This window comes from Echinops telfairi, unplaced genomic scaffold, assembly GCF_000313985.2.
Source record: "Echinops telfairi isolate 266 unplaced genomic scaffold, ASM31398v2 ScPeMD7_23;HRSCAF=83, whole genome shotgun sequence".
Lineage (NCBI taxonomy): Eukaryota > Metazoa > Chordata > Mammalia > Afrosoricida > Tenrecidae > Echinops > Echinops telfairi.
Window position 1 is genome coordinate 89,534,737 of NW_022103920.1, and position 16,077 is coordinate 89,550,813.

General features: G+C 40.0%; 1 protein-coding gene and 1 pseudogene across 5 annotated transcripts in view; one reads left to right on the forward strand and one right to left on the reverse strand.

The window, feature by feature from the left end:
* The window catches only part of LOC105978602, a 9,911-nt pseudogene extending 2,201 nt beyond the window's left edge, over positions 1-7,710 (forward strand).
* Positions 1-16,077, reverse strand: part of PDE1C (phosphodiesterase 1C) — a 329,943-nt gene that overhangs the window by 150,898 nt on the left and 162,968 nt on the right. The gene's annotated exons all lie outside the window — the stretch shown is intronic.

Sequence of the window (16,077 nt, forward strand, 5' to 3'; positions counted from 1 at the left end):
ATGAAAAGACAGCACACTCTTGGTAGTTCTTAACTTGTGGAGTTGGGGAACCACTTCCAACCAAAGAATTTGAATAATTAAACTGCTTTTCTTTCTTTATCAGTGCTTCCTAAGCTGTATTCCATAGAAAACAGAGATCGTCTTCTTATACCCAACTATCTCTTCTTTGTTGTGCCCGGATGTGACCAGAGTGGGCTTTCTGGAAGTATGCTAACAATGTTACTCCCTGCTTAATACTCGTCAGTGACATGCTCATGCACCTTTAGGAGAAAGCCAAACTCCTTTGCATAGTGCACCCAAAATTCTGTTTACCCCAACAATGCTCCGAAAGAACACTCGGTTCTCCAAATGCACCAGAGTGCATTCTGTTTTCTTTGCTTCAAGTGTACTAGTCTTCCTTCCCCCTGTGGAAGATTGCTTTCTTGCAGATCCAGATTCATCATATCTGTTGAAAGCTCTCTTGCTCCATTTAAGGAGAGTCATCTGATTTCCTCTTTTGTGCCACCACCGTAATTAGAACCTACCTCTATTGTATGACTTATTATTGTACTGTATAATTTTCATTTGTGTTTTACAGCCTCCTGTACTAGAATGTGAGCTCCTTAAGGGCAGGAACAAGAACTTTACTCATTTTTACATCTCCTTAGCATAGCTTTTGGCACATGAACAGTTAATAAATATCTGTTGAACTAAAAAAAGAAAAAAGAAAACAGAGATCAAGGGGACCGCAAAATGTTTCTTTGCACACTGAATCCTGGGATAAATAAAGCTAGCAAAGTTTGCTTGGTCTTTGTCTTCTTGGAATTTTTTACATTAATACCAGTTGCCATAGATTTGACTCTGCCTCATTACCCCAAGGGTATCAGGATAGAACAGTGTTCCCTAGACTGGTTAACAGTCGGTTCATCAGCAGTAGATCACCAGACCTTTCTTCCACGTCACCTCTGGGTGGCACTCCAACCTCCAACTTTTTGGATAGCTGTGGAGGTCATTAACCATGTGAACCACCCACAGACTCCACTGCATAATAAACTCAGATATCCAAAGTCAGGCTACTGTGAACAGCATTTTCCCCATTAGGTTTGATGGAAGAATCTTGTTTTTATACGAAAACTCCCCAGAATTAGCGTACTCTGTTGCATGAGATTTGGGGAAATGACATTCTGGATTGCAGCCACAGGGCTCTGTATCTCTGTGTATACAGGTACAATTATTAAAGTCAAGGGATTCAGCAAGCTTGAGATGAAACGACAATTTTTAAATTTGAAGGTAAAAGTTGTTCCTCCTTGATATGAACTAACACTGTTTTAGTACATGTTGACAAATAAAAGTAAAGAGAACACATGCTAGATAAGATTTTCATGGAAGCTGCAACATCAGTTCCCACTCTGTGGTAGTTACATAATCTGGTGTCAATTTGAGGATTCAGAGTGAAGGGGTAGAGTCTAGTCTGTGAATCAGATCATAGGCAATGAGGCTTCTGCATGGGCATGGCCTTCTCCTGAGGATTCTGGGAACTCCAGTATTCCTCCCTGGAGGCGGAAGACTCTCTCTCTCTCTCTGCTCGCTCCCTGGGACATTGCAGCTGACAAGACACATGGAACTACCTAGTGCCCTAAGTTGGAGGAACCTCGTAAAGACCCCTGCCAGTCCTGAGATGCTTATAATGCCACTGGATCCACAAGACTTCCCACCCACTGGCCTGTGATCTTTCTGCATTCGGCGCATTGCATGTTTTATGAGTCTGAAGAGAACTTTATAGATTGGTATCAGACATATTGGGCCAATATCAGACTTATGGACTTGATCTGAGCTGGGCTGGGATGTTTTCTCAATATTCAATTCCTCTTGTATATAAAGCTCCTTCTTAGACACATATTTGAGTGCCTATAAATTTGTTTCTCTAGTCTACCCAGACTAACACACACTCCAACTACCTATAAAAAGCAACGTCATCAGACAAGGGCACAACCTTTCACAAGATTACCCTCATTTCAGGTGCCAGTTGTAAATATCGGAGTTCCCAAGCCCCCTACTTCTGACCACCTGACAAGAAATTCAGGGGTTCTTGTCATCCCCACAGGACACTATCCACAAGCTCAGAGGCCCCTTGGTCACCCACACTTCTAACTATCTATAAACAAGGGGATTCCTACTACCCTCCTAGGATCAATAGTTTGAGTTCAATTTATAGAACTCAAGAAAGCATGGTACTTATGATTACGACTTCATTATAGCAAAAATGAAAGATACGAATTAGGTCCAGACAAAAGAAGAGACACACAAGGAGAGGTCAGGGAAGGTCCCAAATGAGAATCCTCCCAACCCTACAACCATGGAGTCAGAGTACAGCATCCTTATAGCACATCGATGCACTGTCAAACTCAAGCATTCCTGCAACCCTCCTCAACGGTCAGGCTGAAAACATGCGAGAGGTCTTTCTAGGTTAGTCAAGCCCCATCGTGAGTCACCTCATTACCCATAAACTATCTGGTGTGGTCTAGAGGTCCACCATGGTTGACAAATCTATTTTAAGCCAGGAATTCCAAAAGCTTCAAGGTGATCTCCTAGGAACCAGGGACAAAGGCCACATGCTTTGGGTAGGAGTTAATTCCTCATCCCTATAAGCAACAGCGAACCAGGACATGCTACTCATCTCAGAACTGGTTTTCTCTGGTCTGAACATTCCTCCCACCTCTTTGGTTTTCTCTCTTTGCCAATTCAATAGACTTATTAGTTTATAAATCTAAGTGAAGAAGATCATCTCAGATTATTTGAAATATTTCATTTCCACATCTGCAACGACACCCTTGTCTTTGGAGTTCTTCTATATGAGCAGGGCTTCAAAAGGTTTGAGGGAAAATCCCATTATATATTAATTCCATTTATTCCAGAACTTTTTGAAGCTCCCTTCTGCTTTTGTCTTTGGATATTACTTTTCTTGGTTACATTTTTCTTTCTTTATTTAGACACTCTCTGATGATCAGTTAATATCATTTTAAAAGGCAACGCGTATATCATTTTGACTGCCAGTTACCAGAAACACTGTTACATCTTTGAACTATGGACTCTGAATTAAGTACAGAACCCAAAACAAAACAAAAAAACTCACTGCTGTCCAGTCAATACTGACGCAGAGCAACCCCTGTGGGTTTCCAAGACTATAACTGTCTACAGGAGTAGAAAGCCCATCCTGAGAAGTTGCTGGTTGTTTCAAACAGCCAACCATGCAGATCAGAGCCCAATGCATAAACTCTACAACACCAGGGCTCCTAAGCGCAGAACCATCACACCTCATTTCCTCTTCCATACTCAGAGGCCTCTTGCTAGATTGGTCCAAATTGAAAATAACGACAGATATTCTTTTTTTTTTTTTGCTTCTGTCCTTTCCAGTAGTCGGAACACCAATACCAACCATTGAACATTGTCAACGATATTTACAGTGTATAAACTTTCTCATGTTTTCTTTAGCACGTTCCCTAACAGCCTTGTAAGCAAGAGAGTTTGGTTTGCTTCTTTGCATGTGTGTGGTTTCTTACACACGTACAACGTGAGCTGAAAAAGAAAGTTTACTAGAGCTCATGCTCTTTCACAAGTATCAGAGAAGATTCAAAAGAAAGCGAGTGGTTACAAAGAATAAACATATTTGTACTTGCCCATCCCTCACTGGATTTGTATATTTAAACTTAAAAACCTTCATTTCATTTGCATTTGAAAAACAACATACAACCATTGATGAAAATTCATAAATTACCTATTAGGAATAAGAGAAAACAAAAACCACATTGACTTCTACCACTCACAGAAAACAACTATTAGCAGCTATTTGGTCATCTGCCCATGGATAGATCTTTTAAATGGTGATTGGTTTTACCTTCTCCTACACAAATTAGTTTCTACTTGACATGAATTCCTTTCCATGTTATTACATGGTTTCATCAAGAATATTCCCAATAGTTACATATTTTCACATTAAATATGCACACCCATTCATGTAGCACATTTTAATTGTGTCTGGTTTTTGATGCTACAAGCCACAATAAAATGGAAATTTTTTATTGGGGCAAACATTTTGAAGTTCAATATCAGAATTGAGATAAAAGAATACATATTACTATACGAGTCTCTGGGCACAAGTAGTGAAGTACTTGATTACAAACTGAAAAGTTGGCAGTTCAAGACCACTGGGAGGTCCATTAAAAGGCAGGCCTGGCCGTCTGCTTTTGTGAGGTACAGTCTGAAAGCCCACAGGAGCAGTTCTACTCTGTACACAAGTGGTCAGCATGCATTAGAAGTGTCCTGATGACAACTAACAATAACAATCACTACACTCCTCACTACATTTTTATAGTAATCGCTGTGTGTGTGTGTCTCTCTCTCTCTCTTTTCCCTGGTAATATATAACCCTCCCCACGTCTTCACATTGTCAAACTCCTAGGCAAGACCATTTAAAAGGCAATGGAGATGTCTATGCGAGTATATTTCATCTCATGTGTATATTACTTGGACATTTCCACGGACATTTTTAGAAAGGGGTAGAAATAAAGGCCTTGAAATAAGATGACCCTATTTAACCAGAATGATGCTCTCCATCCCAAAGTAGATTTTAACTGGCAGAAGATATTTATATTTCCAATATAAAACACTCAAGATGTCACCTTCTATCTTGCTGGATTCTCTGCCCATCACATGAAGCTTCACATCACTTGTGCAGTCTCGCCTCCTGTCAGAGCGCCCTTGGCTCAGTACTGCTTTGCAAGGAAGGCAGGGATTTTCCCATCAATCCCAGGAAGTCTCAGTAGTAGATAATACTGCAGCGGAAAGTGGCAACTGATCTTGTAAGCCCCATGAGCCGCCAAAATGCCCAGTTATTAAAGGAAGTGTTAAAAATAAAAGCAGCAAGATTTTTGTAAGTCATTCGTGAGAAAGCTGCTGGGACCAAAGGAAGAAGAGGAGTCCATGTGAGACAAAAAGGAGAGCGAGGCAGACGGAGAAAGGTAGGAAGGAAAGCAAGACAGACAGACGTAAACAAAGGGTAAGCTTTTAAAATGAATACATGTAAGTTTCATCAAATAAGGGAAAGGAAGCAAATTAGTCAATTATTATGGTCATTTTGCCCAAAGGCTTCCACTAGATGAAACTGACTCTTGAAAGTATTCACCAGCACAGTGTCACTCTAAGGTGATTTTGTTGCCTGGGGAAATGTGGCAATATTTGGACACATTTTGGTTGTCACAACTGGAAGTCATTTGAGATGTAGTCAATTAATATGGCCCTTCAACCCATAATTCCTTGTGTGATGTGTTATAATTCTGGATGTTATGCATGTGCCTGATGACTCCATTTTGGGGGGAAGATGAGGGTTTCTACTCCTGTCAAGAGTTATATAGTGCTAGAAAACAACAAGGGCATATCTACCCTGTCCTGTAGGGATGCTATGACTTGAATTGACTCACTGGTAGTGAGTTTAGGTTTTTGGTCTCTGGTACAGGATTAAGGTGGGGCTAAGTCCTAACTTTAGTAAGCTCACTGCCATCAAGTCAATGCCAACTCATGGAGACCCTATGGGACAAGGCAGAACTGCCGCTGTGAGTTTCTGAGCCTGTAACTCTTTAAGGGAGTAGAAAGCCCGTCACTCTCCCAAGGAGCGGCTAGTGATTTTGAACAACAGTGAACCAAGTTACACTCTTTGCTTCTTTGGAGGCTGATTTAATATTACTTTACTAGATGCTGTGACTTAAGACATCGTCTTTGGTTTCACTGGGGGTATGGTCAACTAAAAGACGAAAACCACACCTCCACATACGCCATCACCATTTCTTGACTGAGCTTTGACATTTGGGGGCTGCTGGTTCTAGACCTGTATTGGGCTCACCTCTGTCTGCCCTTTGGATTTGGTACTCAACAGCAGCCACAAGCACGTAAGACATTTCCTTAACATTTAATGAGTTTCGGTGAGATGTTGCGGTGACTGGCAGAACCCAGGAACTTGAGGGCCTGACTATACTCAAGGGGGATGTAGGGAGATGGGGAGAATGGAGCAGAATAGCATCTTGGAAGAGTTGGACATTTAGGACATTTTTAATCTTCAACTTCTTGGAGATGGTATGATATAAATTCTTATCAAAGAAAGAATTAACACGGTTTGAGTGGTGTACCAAGGATATGGCTAAGTAGCCAAAAATGCACAGAGCAGTCCCTCTAACAAAGAATCATCTTGTCCAAGCATCAATATTGCTGATGTTGAAACATCTTGAACCAAGGAAAGCCAAATGTTTAATTATCTGTTCTCATTTGAGAAATGCAATGGCATTTTGGCTATCTCTTTTAATTTAAAAAAAAAGCTAAAAGGCATAAAAAGAAGAAACTCTACACAGACCACATATTTTACTTACTCATTTCATTGTCATTGTGGTAGTTACATAATGTCATGTCAACTTAATAGAGTGAAGGGGGGAGTCTAGTCTGTTAATCAGGTCACACCCTGATCATGCTTCCTTGTGGGTGTGGCCTTCTCATGAGGATTCTGGGAACTTCTCTTTCTCTTGAGAGGTAGGCCACACTCTTTCTCATCTTCACCTTCCTGTTGATAAGCCATGAGGAAGCATACTCAGAGAGCTGGAGGAGCATCACGCCAGTGCTGAGATGCTTACACTGCCACTGGATCCACAAGACTTCACCCAATGGCCTGTGATCTTCCTGCACTCGGCATCATTGCATATGCTTCGTGAGTCTGAAGAGGAATTTACGGACTTGTATTGGATATATGGGCTAATATCGGATTTAAGGATTTGGTCTGGACTGGCCGAAAGTTGTTGCCCCTCTGGTCTGAGTCAGAGGACACCTCGGCGTGGCTCCCCGGGAGTATGGCTAGAGTCCCTCGTGAACGCCTTCCCAAAGGGTTGATCGCCCCCACCCCTACACACATACACACACACACACACACACACACACACACACACACACTCCCACCCAGAAAAGCCAACCCCGGGAGATGATGGCAGGCCGCAGCATGCCAGGCCAGGCATCTGATGTGCAGCCAATGCCGCCAGAAGCTGAGCTGCTGCCGACGTGCAGGGGAACCCTGACTTCCAGCATCAGGAATCTGGTTTTGGAGAAGGTGGCCTCGGCTGCCCTGTTTCTTTCCCTGCAAGTATGCGACCCCCGGCGGCTCGCTGACCCTGCACCACACAGAGAAGCCAGAGCACAAGGACGCCTGGGAATACCGTCCCTATTCCTGCCCTTGACGGGGGCCTCCTGCAAGTGGCAGGGCTCCCTGGAAGCCGTGATGCCCCACCTCATGCACGCCCACAAGAGTATCACCACCCTTCAAGGAGAAGACATCGTCTTTTTGGCGACAGACATTAACCTGCCAGGGGCTTTCAACTGGGTGATGATGCAGTCGTGTTTTGGCCACCACTTCATGCTGGTGCTGGAGAAGCAAGAGAAGTATAAAGGCCACCAGCAGTTCTTCGCCATTGTCCTGCTCATTGGTACCCGCAAGCAGGCAGAGAACTTTGCTTACAGACTGGAGTTGAACGGGAACCACCGGAGACTGACATGGGAGGCCACACCCCGTCCATTCACGACTGCGTGACCTCGGTCATCATGAACAGTGACTGCCTGGCTTTTGACATAGCCATAGCACATCTTTTTGCAAACAATGGGAAGCTTGGGATAAATGTGACTATTTCTACATGTTGTCCTTGATCCATCATGTGGAGTCCATAAATTTTGGGGCATAGTGTTCTATGTTTAATAAAGTTTTGAATAGATGTTTTGTTCAAAAAAGTATATACAATTTTTTTTGTTCAAAAAAATATACAATCTTAATATACAATTACTCTTTGATATAAAGCTCTTTCCTATACATATATAAGCGTCTCTCATTTGTTTCTCTAGTCAACCCGGACTAACATAGTTATATATTCAGATAAGTAAAAAATATTGCTACATAAGACATGAATACAACATAATGGCATGAAGCAAGGAATCAATAGAGGTCAGTGGGACCAGTCACAATCCCAACTACGTGGACATGCCCCCCACCCCCTCAAAGAATGCACTTGAGAGGACAGCACTAAAGCTACAGCTCAGGGAGAGGGGAACATCTGATCAGAGCACACAGGAGCAAACTAAGAGGGAAGGAGAGAGAGGAACACATCCTAGCCCACCAAGCCCCAGGGACAATATTCCTGTTCAGAGCTGCCAATGCACAGAAAGGACCATAGGACAAGCCCCACCATTAGACACAAACACAACATCTCCCACTGACCCATAGGGCTAGTGGGGACAACACTGGCGACACAATGTGGGAATTGTGCCCAATCTGACCTCATCACACCAGGGTGAAACACTAAGGGCATGCAACAGAGCAGCTAGGGGAGCAAAGCAATGAAGTCCCTGAGGAATACCAAAAATAGACTTTGGCCAGGGTTTGGCATCCCTTCAGACTCAACTAGAAAACACTCCTAAAGGTCAAGAAACAAACTTTGAACTACTTAAAAGCTTTTCTTCTTTTGTTGTTGGGTTTATGGTTGTGGTGGTTGCTTTTGTTTTGTTTTGCTTTGTCATATTTTTGTGCTTATTATTGTCTCTGCATGTCTAGATAAGATAGGCAGGATAAACAATCCTCCGGAGGACACAGGAGAGGGGTAGGCAGGGGAAAGGAAGTGGGTGTCAACAAACCCAGAGACAAGGGAACAACAAGTGATCCAAACTCGATGGTGAGGAGGGTGTAGGATGCCTCATGGGGCTTAATCAAGGGCAATGTAGCCGAGAGGAAATACTGAAACACAAATAAAGGCCGAACACAATTGTGGGACAAGAGGAAAGTGAAAGGAAATAGAGGAAAGAACTCAGAGGCAAAGGACCTTTATAGGGGTTAAATAGTCAAGTACATATGTAAACACGTTTATATATAACAATAGGGAAATAGATCTATGTACATATATTTATATGTTAAGTATTAAGGTAGCAGATGGATATTGGGCCTCTACTCAAGTACTCCCTCAACAAAAGAACACTTTGTTCTATTAACTCAGCATTCCGTGATGTTTATCTGCCCTGATACAATCACTGAAAACAAAATGAGTGCATAACTAAATGTTGTAAAGAAAGCTGATGGTGCCCAGCTATCAAAAGATATAGTGCCTGGGGCCGTAAAGGCTTGAAGATAAACAAGAAGCACACCAGCTTGTGTGATCATGAGGTATTGATGGGATGAGGTATCAGGCATCAAAGACCCAGAACAAAAAATCCTATCAATGTGCATGAGGGGAGTGCAGAGTGGAGACCCATAGCCCATCTGTAGACAATTGGACATCCCCTTTCAGAAGGGTCACAAAGAAGAGATGAGCCAGTCAGGGTGCAGTATAGCATGATGAAACATACAACTTCCCTCTGGTTCTTTAATGCTTCTTCCCCACCACCACTCTCCTGACCCAAACTCTACCTTACAAATCTGGCTAGACCAGAGCATGTACACTGGTAGAGATAAGAGCTCAAAACACAGGGAATCCAGGACAGATAAATTCCTCAGGGCCAATAATGAGAGTAGCAATACCAGGAGGGGAAGGGGAAGGTGGGGGGCAAAAGGAGGAAGCGATCACAATGATCACATATAACCCCCTCCCTGGGGGATGGACAATGGAAAATTGGCTGAAGGGAGAGAATGGTCGGTGTAAGACATGAAAAAAAAAATATATATATATATATAATCAAGGGTTCATAAGGAAGGGATGGTAGGGAGGGGGGAAATGAGCTGATATCAAGGGCTCAAGTAGAAAGGGAGCCACAGTGACACCCTGAGTATCCAAGAAATTCTGTGTCACAGTTTGGTTTTTCACCTTTATAAATCTAAACATAAAACTTTTCAATGAATTCATGGGTCTTAAAATTCACAATAACCAAGGACGGTTCAAAACTTAAAATATATACTAATAAAATCTACAAAATAGTCAGAAGGTAAACTCTATGATCTTTTTGATACATGTTAAAAATGGAGTTCAATATTTCTTGATTAAAAGCCTCTAGTTAATTAATAATTTATTAACATATTTAAAGGGATAAGGGAGAAGAGAGAATTTCAAAAAGTTAGTGGGAAAATTCCATTATTTTTCAATTACATTTCTCTGCAATTTCTTTGTGGTTCCATGTTAGGCTACCAACTGCAAGGTCAGCAGTTCAAAACCAACAGCTGTTCTAAGAGAGAAAGATGGGGCTTTTCTACTCCCATAAAGAGTTAGAACTCACCGGGGTTGTCCTATAGGGCAGCTATGAGTCAGCATAGACTCAAAAGCAGTGACAGTTTCTTGATTTGTTTGGGTTTGTCTAATACCCATTGGTGTTGTTGAGTTAATTCTGACTTCCCATAGGGTTTTCTTAACTGTGAACTTTACAGAAGCAGATAATCGGGTCTTTTCCCACAGAGTCACGAAGTGGATTACAATGGTTGTGTTAGACAGGGTTCTCTCTAGAGAACCTTTGGTTAGCACCAAATGTTTAACCATTGCCCAAAACATTATAACCTATAAAGAAATTTGGTATGATAACTGGTTTCAAAATAAGTAAAGAATAATGTTACATTAAAACCCCAGTGGTAATTATTTATAATATTCATTAGTAATGATAGATGCTATAATTTCCCAACAGAATATAAAAATTATAGAACAATATCATTAATATCACATGCAAGTAAAATTTAGGGGACGATTGTTTGAAAACAGTTGCAGCAGTAGATCTATAGGGAACAGCCAGAAATTCAAGTCAGATTCAGCAGAAAACATAGACAAAGGATATCATTGCTAATGTCAGGTGGATCTTAATTGTACTCATAGACTAAGAGACTATTATTCAAATAGACTACTTATATGTTTTGAGACCAGGAAAGGTATGTGTCCAGGTCGTATCCTTTTACCATACTCATTCAATCGATATCCTGAACAAATAACCTGAGAAGGTGAACTAAATGAGATGGAAGGCGGCATCAAGATGGGCTCATGACCAACCTGTGATTGCTTGCTGAAAGTGAAGGAAACTTGAAGAGGAATTCAAGCATTTAATAAAGGAGATCAAAGACTAAAGCCTTTAGTATGGATTGCACTTCAATGGAGGGAAAATAAAATTCCTCAAAACTGAGTAATGAATTACAAGATAAACCAAGAAAAGATCGAAGTCGTCAAGGGTTTCACTTTACTTGGATCCACAACCGAATCTCAAGGAAGCAGTTGTCAGTCAAAAATTCAAATGCCATCATGCATTGGGTAAATCTGTGCCCCAAAACCTCTTTAAAGCGTTAAAGATGTCATTTTGAGGACTAAGGTGCACCTGATCCAGACCACAGTGCTTTCAATCAACTCATATGCTTATGAAAGCTAGGCAGTGAATGAGGAAGACCAGAGAAGAAGTGATGCATGGGATTGTTGTTGTTAGGAGCTGTAGAGCTGGTTCCAACACAGAGCCACCCCACATACAACAGAATGAAACACTGACCAGTCCTTTGCCATCCTCTCAACTGATCTTCGGTTTGATGCCGTGAATTGTGGTATTGTCGAAGAATATGGATCTACCATAAATGGCCAGAGGAATGAACAAAGATGTTTTGGAAGAACTAAAGCCAGAAAGCACCAGGGAAGTGAGCATGGTAAGACGTTCTCTCTTGTACTTTGGACACGTTAAGCTACCAGGAGGGGCCAGTCCTGGAGGAGGCAGATGCATGCTTAAAATGGTCATTCTGCGGAAAAAAGAAAGACCACCGGCAAGATGCACTGACACAGTGGTTGCAGCAGTGCACTCAAAATATAACAATGGTGAGGATAGTGCAGGACAGGGTAGAGTTTCGCCATGAGTCAAAACGGACTCGATGGCACCTAACAACCGGTACTGCAGTCAAGAGCTAGCCAACTTTGACAAAACCTTTATGGAGATTACTGATGGACTACAATAATTCAGTTAGTAATGACTTCTAAAGACCTAATACCCAAGCCCCAGTGAATTGTAAATAGCACTCAAGTATCACAGGCCAGATTCATGCATGAATTGATGCATTAATAATCATTGTATAATTTGGCAATCTTGTTGCACTTTATGCTGTCCTCATTCCTTGGACGATGTAGCAATTTTAAGATTTTAAAGACCAGGACAGCCAATGCTTTGCCAACAGCTTCAAACTGGGAAACCCGAAATGAAAAGACTGCTTCCTTCAGAGAGACTTCTCCAAGGATGGCTGCCTAGGTAAAACAGAAAGACAGCCAAACTCATTTTATTAATCTAATCATATTTCATAGTTGCCCACCTGGAAAATTACATGTACAACTTTAATCAAAGGGCCAGCATTAGTGCTTATTTAATGATCTGTTCTTTAGTTATCTTTGTCATTGAGATACATATGATTGAGACAAGTAAGAAGTAACTTTACACTTATTCTGACCCTATGGGTTCTGATCCACAACTGTGCACACAAAACTAGAATAGTGATATTAGACTTCTGGGAAAATTCTGAATGGAGATGTTCTACTTTTCATGAGGAGTCTTCTTTGTACTCAGGAATATAAAGGACTCTTTCCACAATCTTCAGAGAAAGGTCTGTCCTTCTAGCTCCACTTTAACCCCAAACAGAAGTTGAATCAAGCCTGGATTGGCCTAGAATTGGCAAATGGAAAATGAGCCATTTTATCTTTCAGATTGATAAATTCTAGAGAAAAATACAGAACACAAAATGAACAAACAAGCAATCAAACCACCACAAACTTTCAACTTCCACAAACTAATAACTGTGAAACAAGTTTCATCAGCTCATAAGGGAGAAACAAACCAGAAAAAGACAGCGAACATGGATGCAGAATTTGAAGATTCTACTCAATGTCATCATATTATACATGCAGAAGTAGTTGAAGTGGTGTATGTTTTTATATGTGCACTTTCAACAATGAAAAAAATTATGAATAGACATTTTTGTTAAATTCTTTTAGAGTAAACTTAACTTTTATGAATAAGAATGAATTACAATATATCTGGAAATTTTGTAATTTCTCATTAGGGGTAATGATGAATTTTGATTTAAAGATACTGCTTTCACACTATGAAACTTACAGGAAACATCACATAACAGTAAAAATTCTACATACAGTTAAAGAAATTTATCTTAAATTTGGGGTCTTATGACTGATAAAATTTGCAGAATTTTCTGAATAGAGATACAATACGCAGAATTTTATTATAGAATAAACAAGATTTTGTGTATGTGTGTATGTATGTATAATTATCCTCTTATTGATCAATGCTAATTGTGACAGCAACTCCCTGCTAAAATGGCTAATCAGAAGACATTCTCTGGCATTTGTTCATTTTGCATCACACTTTCAGTCCAATGAAAAAGAACTGTTCAATAAAAAGCTCATTAAAACTCCCATCACAATTCAAATGAGTACAAATAATATTTTCACAGTAAATTATACATGTGTGTCCTAGCCTCCCAACTCATGGGTATAACTGGTTAGTTCTAATGACTTTTGCAAATGGTTTTTTAACTCACCATGTCTGTTGATGAGATGATTCCATCATTTCATCTAGGAGCATTCTAAGCAGTAGTTGAAAAGACTATCTAATTATTATTCAACTGAAAAACTAGGTAAAATGACGCTAAACATTTTATTTGATTGATTTAATTATTTAATACATTGGACAAGCATACTTTCTGTAGGTGGGATACTATGCAAGGCATTTCAGCAAACTCTATTATAGACTTTGGCCCTGTAGTGCTCATAGCTCAATAGTTCAAGTTCACTACAATTAACGTATCAAGAGATAGACTCCAATTAATATAATAAATATTCAGAAGGGTAGTGAACTGGATATTGTTCTAAACACTTCCATTGAGCCCACTTCGACTCCAGGCAACCGTACGTGAGTCAGAGCAGAACTATTCTCCATCATAGAACTGCGTTCACTGGGCTTTCAATGGCTGGCAGATAATATTCTATACAATTGATTCTCAAATGTATTTGGCCTCCTTCTCCCTTTTCTGTAAAAAAATATTATTGTGTCTCTTGGTAATTAAAAATGTTTGTACTATAGCCCATAATCAAGGATAAAATATAGATATCTGCTCTTGTAGGCCCTTGGATCATTCCAAAGACTCTTGATCCCCAAGGTTGGTATCGCCCACTTTGGAAAACATTGTTCTAGGCCTTAGAAAACAAAAACAAGTCACAAATTGAGGTCAACTATTATATATAAAACTAAGCATTATCATTATGTTACACAGGGGACTTCAAAAAGTTAGTGGCAGGGGGTGGAACTTTATTTTTTAATTCAAAATTTTTTCTGCAAATTTTTGACACCTTCACCTATGACTAGTCTTAAACTTTTTTAAAACTTGATTTCCTATAAAACATAATTATTATCAAATATTTTCCCATCTACTTTTAGAAAAATTTAAGGGAGAAAAATGTCTATTTGAAAGGGCAAATGTCTTTTCTTGCAAAATAATTCTATGCAAGGATCCACAAAATAAATCCCTTCTACAACTTGAACTAGATAACTTAATGTGTGCCAATTTTTGCTTACTTTTAAAGTTCTTATGGTCAAAACTGTCTTCATAGTATTATGGGTGTAGTGTATAATAAATATGTTGGATGAATGATGAATATAAAATTAAACTTTTCACTTCAAATACACTCACTTCTGTTTAAGTTTCTTCCTACGTCTTCATAAGTATAAGGCCATTATCTAACCATACCCTTTTATTTATTACTGTCAAACATTCCAGAACCATCTCTAGACAGGCATCTACTGTCAGCAACTTTCATCCTCTCACTCGCTCCTACGTGACTCTTCTGGCTTCTTTGTGCTCTCTGAAAAGTTGTAGTATCATGAGATTCTGATTTACTATCTTAGCTTCTCTTAATATCTTTAAAAAATCTTTTGCATTATAATAAGCACTTGTTATTATACTATGTGATTCCCATATAATTTATTTTGCTTTAAACACATTCCTGTACAGTGAGAGACTATTTTCATTGGGTTGGTCTGAATATAGGGAGATGTTTAGATGAGAAATTCCCATGCCTACAGCCAAGTGTATTGTTGAGTTAACACCATTTGTTAGTGCCAAGTATATGGCAGGTGCTGTATGAGCTACAGAGATAAGTGGTGGAAGAAGCTTCCAGTTAAATGAAGAACACAGGCACTCATTCATGCAGTGATGAGTGAATAAGAGGGGGCATAGCCCAGACTGCAGCATATAGCTGTTGGCATACAAATTATTCCTTTCCAAAACTACCTCTTTTCATACCGAATGTTTGACCTTGAACAACTATCCTTAAACTCCCTCTATTTCTTTCTTCTTCTTTTTTTAAATCATTTTATTTGGGGCTCATAAACTGTTAACACAATCCATACATACATCCATTGTGTCAGGCACGTTTGTACATTTGTTACCATCATCATTCTCAAAACATTTTCTTTATACTTGGGCCCTTGGTACCAGCTCCTCATTTTTCCCCTCCCTCCCCACACCCTCTCCTTCACGAACCCTTTATAATTTATAAGTTATTATTATTTTGTCATGTCTCACACTATGGAAAAAATTTATGTAGCTAAAAGTTGGTTCTTTGAACGGATTAACAGAAACTAATTCCAATAGCAAGGAAGAGGGATGAAATAGGCGACATTACAACAGGCCTTAATGAAATCCAAAGAATAATTACACATTACTATGAAGGCCTGTACTCTAACGAATTCAACAATTTGGAAGACATGGACAAATACTTGGGAAAACAACCCCTCCCTAGACTACATCAGATGGAAGTCAAGAACCTCAACAGACACATAGCAATAGAAGAAATAGACAAGGTTATCAAGGGATTACCAGCAAAAAAATCCCCCGGGGCAGATGTCTTCTTAGGAGAATTCTACCAAGCATTCCAGGAAGAACTGACACCAATTCTATACAAACCATACCAGAACATAGAAAAAGTTGGAAAACTCCCAAACTCTTTCTATAAAGCTTGTATAACTCTGATACCTAAAGCAGACAAGGATCCCACAAGAATTGAGAACTACAGACCAATATCC